Source organism: Trachemys scripta, chromosome 1, assembly GCF_013100865.1.
Source record: "Trachemys scripta elegans isolate TJP31775 chromosome 1, CAS_Tse_1.0, whole genome shotgun sequence".
NCBI classification, from domain to species: domain Eukaryota; kingdom Metazoa; phylum Chordata; order Testudines; family Emydidae; genus Trachemys; species Trachemys scripta.
Window position 1 is genome coordinate 184978493 of NC_048298.1, and position 7657 is coordinate 184986149.

The 7657-nt window shown below is 47.1% G+C and overlaps 1 protein-coding gene across 1 annotated transcript in view; it reads right to left on the reverse strand.

Moving 5' to 3' along the window:
- Nucleotides 1–7657, reverse strand: part of C1H21orf62 (chromosome 1 C21orf62 homolog) — a 41644-nt gene that overhangs the window by 30834 nt on the left and 3153 nt on the right. The gene's annotated exons all lie outside the window — the stretch shown is intronic.

Sequence of the window (7657 nt, forward strand, 5' to 3'; positions counted from 1 at the left end):
CCACGGACTCCAGTAGGACTATTCAAGCAAGTAAAAGTATGTGTGATTAAGTGTTTGCAGGATTGGGGCCTTAGATACCACAGAAGGAGTATTCTTGTTCAGGCCTGGGCATGTAAAGGATGCAAATTAGCATTCTTTTGAAATAGCAAGCTAGTGAATGCCACTGGTTCAGTCACTGACACGGTTAGTGTTTTGTTTAGTCAAGCATGTGGTATCATAGCAGCCTATCATTCTCACTAGATGTTTTTGTAGATATTGGAAGAAAACATTTTCAGAGACTTGGGGCTGTTTAAAATTAAGTGAGGCAAATTAATATAAAAACAGACCCAAGGGAAACAAGAATAATTGTAGCCAGCCCCCTGTGGAGAAAAGTGGTTCAGGACTATTTAGAAAAGCTGGACGAGCACAAGACCATGGGGCCGGATGCACTGCATCTGAAGGTGCTAAAGGAGTTGGTGGATGTGATTGCAGAGCCATTGGCCATTATCCTTGAAAACTCGTGGTGATCGGGGGATGTCCCAGATGATGAGACAGACTAATGTAGTGCCCATCTTTAAAAAAGGGAAGAAGGAGGATCCGGGGAACTACAGGCCAGTCAGGCTCACCTCAGTCCCTGGATAAATCATGGAGCAGGTCCTCAAGGAATCAATTCTGAAGCACTTAGAGAGGAAAGTGATCAGGAACAGTCAGCATGGATTCACCAAGGGCAAGTCATGCCTGACTAACCTAATTGCCTTCTATGACGAGATAACTGGCTCTGTGGATGAGGGGAAAGTAGTGGACATGTTATTCCTTGACTTTAGCAAAGCTTTTGATATGGTCTCCAACAGTATTCTTGCCAGCAAGTTAAAGAAGTATGAGCTGGATGAATGGACTATAAGGTGGATAGAAAGCTGGCTAGATCGTTGGGCTCAACGGGTAGTTGGCTCCATGTCTAGTTGGCAGCTGGTATCAAGCGGAGTGCCCCAAGGGTTGGTCCTGGGGTGGTTTTGTTCAATATCTTCATTAATGACCTGGAGGATGGAGTGGACTGCACCCTCAGCAAGTTTGCAGATGACACTAAACTGGGAGGAATGGTAGATATGCTGGAGGGTGGAGATAGGATACAGAGGGACCTAGACAAATTAGAGGATTGAGCCAAAAGAAATCTGATGAGGTTCAACAAGGATAAGTGCAGAGTCCTGCACTTAGGACGATAGAATCCCATGCACTGCTAGAAACTAGGGACCGAATGACTAGGCAGCAGTTCTGCAGAAAAGGACCTAGGGGTTACAGTGGATGAGAAGCTGGGTATGAATCATATGTGCCCTTGTTGACAAGAAGGTTATGGCATTTTGGGCTGTATAAGTAGTGGCATTGCCAGCAGATCGAGGGACTTGATCATTCCCCTCTATTCAACATTGGTGAGGCCTCATCTGGAGTAGTGTGTTCAGTTTTGGGCTCCACAAGGAGGATGTGGAAAAATTGGAAAGAGTCCAGTGGAGGGCAACAAAAATGATTAGGGGGCTGGAGCACATGACTTATGAGGAGAGGCTGAGGGAACTAGAATTCTTTAGTCTGCAGAAGAGAAGAATGAGGGGGGATTTGATAGCTGCTTTTAACTACCTGAAAGGGGGTTCCAAAGAGGATGGATCTAGACTGTTTTCAGTGGTACCAGATGACAGAACAAGGAGTAATGGTCTCAAGTTGCAGTGGGAGAGGTTTAGGTTGGATATTAGGAAACACTATTTCACTAGGAGGGTGGTGAAGCACTGGAATGGGTTACCTAGGGAGGTGGTGGAATCTCCTTCCTTAGAGGTTTTTAAGGTCAGGCTTAAAGCCCTGGCTGGGATGATTTAGTTGGGAATTGGTCCTGCTTTGAGCAGGGGGTTGGACTAGATGACCTCCTGAGGTCCCTTTCAACCCTGATATTCCATGATTCTAAGAAAGCATTATCCCCCAATAAGTGGGGATGATAATATTTGTCTACTTCACAGGGGTGTTGTGAGCTTCAGTTGGTTAGAGCAAGACTGTTCCCAGCTCTGCATAAGTGCACATGGGTAGGAGAGAGTACAAAGGACCTTCTCTCTCATGCACCTCTGCACAGAGGCCAGGCACAGTTGCAGTCCATAGTCTTCCTTAAAGACTGTATAAGCCTAACAACCTAGGCAGAGTTAGGCTCCCCCAAATAGTTCTGTAGCTAGTCCCACTTGGGTGTGTGTGGATGGAAGTGCACACTGCATCCTGTCGAAGGGTGACACTGTGGCTGCACCAGCCCAGTCATTCACCTTTGGCCTGCATCACGTGTAGACATTTACACCAGTGCAAAGTGAGAGCCAAGCGGTGTAAAATGCTACCAAATCAAATGACCGCATTTAACAACCAATTTGAATTGGTCAAATGGCTACATAAAGTGCCAGGCAATAGTAAATTGGACCCATTGTGTCTACTGAAGCACAATGGGCCTGATTTTCCATTCCACCAGAGTAACCTCACTGCAATCAATAGTGTAAATTTGGTGTAACTGTGGAAAATTAGGTCCATCATTCCAGTACTTCCACTAGGGTGTTGTGCCTCCAATCTGCCCTCTGTCATGGGCTCTGCCTAGAGCCCCAAATGTTTAAAAATAAACAAACAAACCACACACCACACTTGGAGACCCGCAGATGGAAGGTACAAAAACAAAACACAGAGTGCACACACACACACACAAAACCACCACCACCACAGCAAAACAGCAGAATAAAAGAGGCAGTTAGAAACAAAAAGACATCCTTTAAAAAGTGGAAGTCAAATGCTAATGAGAAAAACAGAAAGGAGTATAAACTCTGGCAAGTCAAGTGTAAAAGTTTAATTAGGCAGGCCAAAAATAAATGCTACTGTGGCAGAGGCAGCAGGCCCCTGGGCCCTTTTAAATTGTCTGGGCCACTGCCCCTTTGCCCTCCCCCTGTCGGTGGGCCTGCAGGTGTCAATAGAGGAGGTTTGGGAACAAACTGATAGATTAAATAATAAGAAGTCACCAGGATCAGATGGTATCCACCCATAAGTTCTGAAGGTATCCAAAAATAAAATTACAGAACTACTAATTGGGGTATGTAACCTATCACTTAACTCAGCCTCTGTTCCAGATGACTGGAGGATAGCTAACATGATGCCAATTTTTAAAAAAGATTCCAGAAGCATTTGTGACAGTTTCATGCCAGTAAGCCTAACTTTAGTACCAGGCAAATTGGTGGAAACTATGGTTGTAGAGGAGTGGACTCACCCCTGCGGCACCTCCTGCTGGTCATCTCCAGGAATTAGCTCATTCCAGCTCCAGAGCACCCTCTGCAGACCTGTGATCCACCTGTCCTCTGCCCCCCCCCCCCATGTCCCTCCCTGGACCCCCATGCCCTTTTATCTGGGGTGCTGCCCCCTGGCAGTACACCCCTCAGTACTAGGGTCTCCCTCCCTGGGGAATCCCCACCCACTATCCCTACCTCACCTCAGAATAAGGCCACTGCCAGTCACCAACTAGCCCCCACTCCCTGGGGCAGACTGCAGTATAGGCCACTCATCACAGGCAAAGTTGGGTTTGGACCTGCTGCCTTGGCCTACCCCTGGGCTGCCCTCTGCAACCCCAGTACTCCTTGACCTCCTACCAGGCCGCAGCCTGGGGCTTTCCAGGCTGGAGCTCCCCAGCCCTAGCCCTGCTCCACTCAGGTACTCTGTCTCTCCCTCCCTACAGCCAGGCCCTTCTCTCTCTCTGAGTGCAAAGAGACTGTTTAGGCTCCTGGCTCCCAGTCTTCTTATACAGGCCAGCTGGGGTCTGATTTGGGCGTGGCCCAGCTATGGCTACTTCCTCAATCAGCCCAGTAGCTTTTCCCTTTGCCCCAGCCCTCTGCCATGGCTGTTTTAAACCCCTCAGGCAGGAGTGGGGTAACCACCCTGCTACAATGGTAAAGAACAGAATTATCAGACACATAGATGAACACTATTTATTGGGGAAGAGTCAATATAACGTTTGTAAAGGAAAAGCGTGTCTCACCGATCTATTAGAATTCTTTGAAGATGTTAATAAACATGTGAACAAGCATGATCCAGTGGATATAATGCACCCGGACTTTCAGAAAGCCTTTGACAAAGGCTCACCAAAGGCTCTTAAGCAAAGTAAGCAGTCCTGGGATAAGAGGGAAGGTCCTCTCATGTATTGGTAACTGGTTAAAGGATAGGAAACAAAGGGTAGGACTAAAAGGTCAGTTTTCACAGTAGAGAGAGGTAAATAGCAAGGTCCCCCAAAGATCTGCATTGAGACCAGTGCTGTTCAACATATTCTTAAATGATCAGTAAAAAGGGGTAAACAGTGAGATGGCAAAGTTAGCAGATAATACAAAACTACTCAAGATAGTTAGGTCCAAAGCAGACTGCGAAGAGTTACAAAGTGATCTCACTAAACTGGGTGATGAGGCAAGAAAATGGTAGATGGATTCATTGTTGATAAATGCAAAGTAATGCACATTGGAAAACACAATCCCAGTGTAACAGGGATCTTGGAGGGCCAGGTGGCCTAGTTGTTGGAACACTTGACTTCTGGCCTTTTGCCTCTCTGATCGAGGTGCCTCAGTTTTAAGGCCATGGGGTAGGGGTACCTGGGCCCTCCTACTCCACCAGGTCCCACCCCAGGGCCCTGCGTGAGTTAACGTCCACTGGGGAGTCTACGTCCACTGCCCAGGGCTACTTCCTACTGTTGTCCCTTCGGTTTGGGGTGTGGTCCCTATAGTCCAAATCACTGTGGTGGCTTGTCTCTAGAAGCGCCGCCTTGTGGAATTTGGGTGGCATCCTGCTGCGGTCCCATGTTCCTCCAGGCAGGGCAGCCATAAGTCTGGCACGGCTGGAACCCCACAAGGTCTCTGTGCCTCAGTCACCCTGTTATCTCTTAGGCTGGGTGCTCCTAAGTCTCTTTGGCCATGGAGAGGGTACTTATTTCCTTGTGGCTGCCTTGCCTGGCAGGCTAGTAGCCCTTCCCCTCAGGGAGGGAGGCAGCAAGCTCCTGCCTTTTCACCAGTCATGCCCAAACTGAGCCAGGCCCCCTCCTTTCCTTCCCTACCTCTCCAGGCCTGGCATTGGCTGCAGGTATAACAGGGCAGAGCTAACTGGGCCCAAAGTCTCTCTTTCATCCCTTCCCTGCTGGTGGGTGATCTCTCTGCTTCATCACACACAACTATACATACAAAAATGATGGGGTCTAAATTAGCTGTTACCACTTAAGAAAGAGATCTTGGAGTCATCGTGGATAGTTCTCTGAAAACATCCACTCAATGTGCAGTGACAGTCAAAAATGCTAATAGAATGTTGGGAATCATTAGGAAAAGGGTAGATAATAAGGCAGTAAATATCATAGTACCACTATATCAGGGGTTGGCAACGTTTGGCACGCGGCTTGCCAGGGTAAGCACCCTGGCGGGCCGGGCCAGTTTATTTACCTGCTGATGCGGCAAGTTCAGCTGATCGCAGCCCCCACTCGCCGCGGTTCGCTATCCCGGGCCAATGGGGGCGACGAGAAGCAGCGCGGGTGAAGGATGTGCTGGCCGTGGCTTCCCACTGCCCCTATTGGCTCGGGATGGCGAACCGCGGCCAGTGGGGACCGCGATCGGCTGAACCTGCCACATCAGCAGGTAAATAAACTGGCCCGGCCTGCCATAAGTCTGGCAGGGCTGGAACCCCACAAGGTCTCTGTGCCTCAGTCACCCTGTTATCTCTTAGGCTGGGTGCTCCTAAGTCTCTTTGTCCACGGAGATGGTACTTATTTCCTTGTGGCTGCCTTGCCTGGCAGGCTACCTGGCGAGCCGCATGCCAAACATTGCCAACCCCTACACTATATAATTCCATGGTACACCCACATCTTGAATACTGTATGCAGATCTGGTTGCCCCATCTCAAAAAAGTTATATTAGAATTGGAAATGTACAGAGAAGGGCAAGAAAAATGATTAGCAGTATGGAACAGTTTACAGCTTCCATATGAGGAGAGATTAACAACACTGGGATTGTTCATTTTAGAAAAGAGATGACTGAGGGAGGATATGATTGAGGTCTGTAAAATCATGAATGGTGTGGAGAAAATGAATAAGGAAGTGTTATTTACTCCTTCACGTAACATACAAACCAAACGTCACCCAATGAAATTACTATGGAGATATACCTATCTCATAGAACTGGAAGGGATCCCGAAAGGTCATCGAGTCCAGCCCCCTGCCTTCACTAGCAGGACCAAGTACTGATTTTTTTGCCTCAGATCCCTAAGTGGCCCCCTCAAGGATTGAACTCATAACCCTGGGTTTAGCAGGCCAATGCATAAGGAAGTACTTCTTCACATGATGCACAGTCAACCTGTTTAACTCATCAGGGGATACTGTGAAGGCCAAAAGTAAAACTGGTTAAAAAAATAATTAGATAAGTTCATGGAGTATAAGTCCCTCAATGGCCATTAGCCAAGATGGTCAGAGAGGCAACCTCATGCTCTGGATGTCCCTAAACCTCTGACTGCCAGAAGTTGGGAGTGGATGACAGGGGCTGGATCACTCAATAAATTGCCCTATTCTGTTCACTCCCTCTGAAGCATCTGGCACCAGCCACTGTTGGAAGACAGGAGACTGGACTAGATAAACCATTGGTCTGATCCAGTATGGCCGTTCCTATGTTCTTGTGAATATTCCTCACTCACATGAGTAGGCTCATTGACTAAAGCTATGTATACACTACTGTGGTAAGTCGAGCTACACTATGTGATGTTGCACTCCATATGTTTATGGAAATATGCTTATGAGTGTGAATATAATGTAACTGGAATATGCTTTATGCAAAAGGTCTCTTGTAAGGTATCATTACAAAGCTTATAATCTACTGAGTGTGTTTATCCTATTTGTATGAATGTATCATTCTTGTATCTGAAGCTAGAAATATGAAGTATTACTCTGAAGTCCTATTGTAATTATGCAAAGTGTGGGCCATTAATGGTGGCTTGGTATCTTTATGGCTCCCATTGACTAGGACAATTGGTTGTGAATGGCTCTGTTTACTTGAAAACCTTCCTGGGTATGTGAGGCCAGTCCTGGAAGAATGAAGGCTGGGTTCTCACAGGACATGTGACCATGTCACATGATACTGGAATCCATCTTTAACCTGTGATTTTCCATTTAGAAGGAGGGGTGGGGACCCAGAGACATAAGATTCCTGCCTTGTGCCAAAGCTATAAAAGGGATGGAACAGAACAAAGGGGGTCCTCCCACTCATGTGAAATCCCCTGCTTTTCACCTAAGATGCCTGCTGGAACTAACAAGGTCTGTACCGGGGAAAGGATTGGGCCCAGACTATGAAGGAGTCTAGTCTGTGAAAGAAGCTTATTGGAACATCTCTGAGGGTGAGATATTACCTGTATTCAGTTTCTTAATGTATTAGGCTTAGACTTGCGTGTTTTGTTTTATTTTCCTTGGTAACTTACTTTGTTCTGTCTAGTATCAGAGGGGTAGCCGTGTTAGTCTGAATCTGTAAAAAGCAACAGAGGGGCCTGTGGCACCTTTAAGACTAACAGAAGTATTGGGAGCATAAGCTTTCGTGGGTAAGAACCTCATTTCTTCAGAGACTAACAGAAGTATTGGGAGCATAAGCTTTCGTGGGTAAGAACCTCACTTCTTCAGATG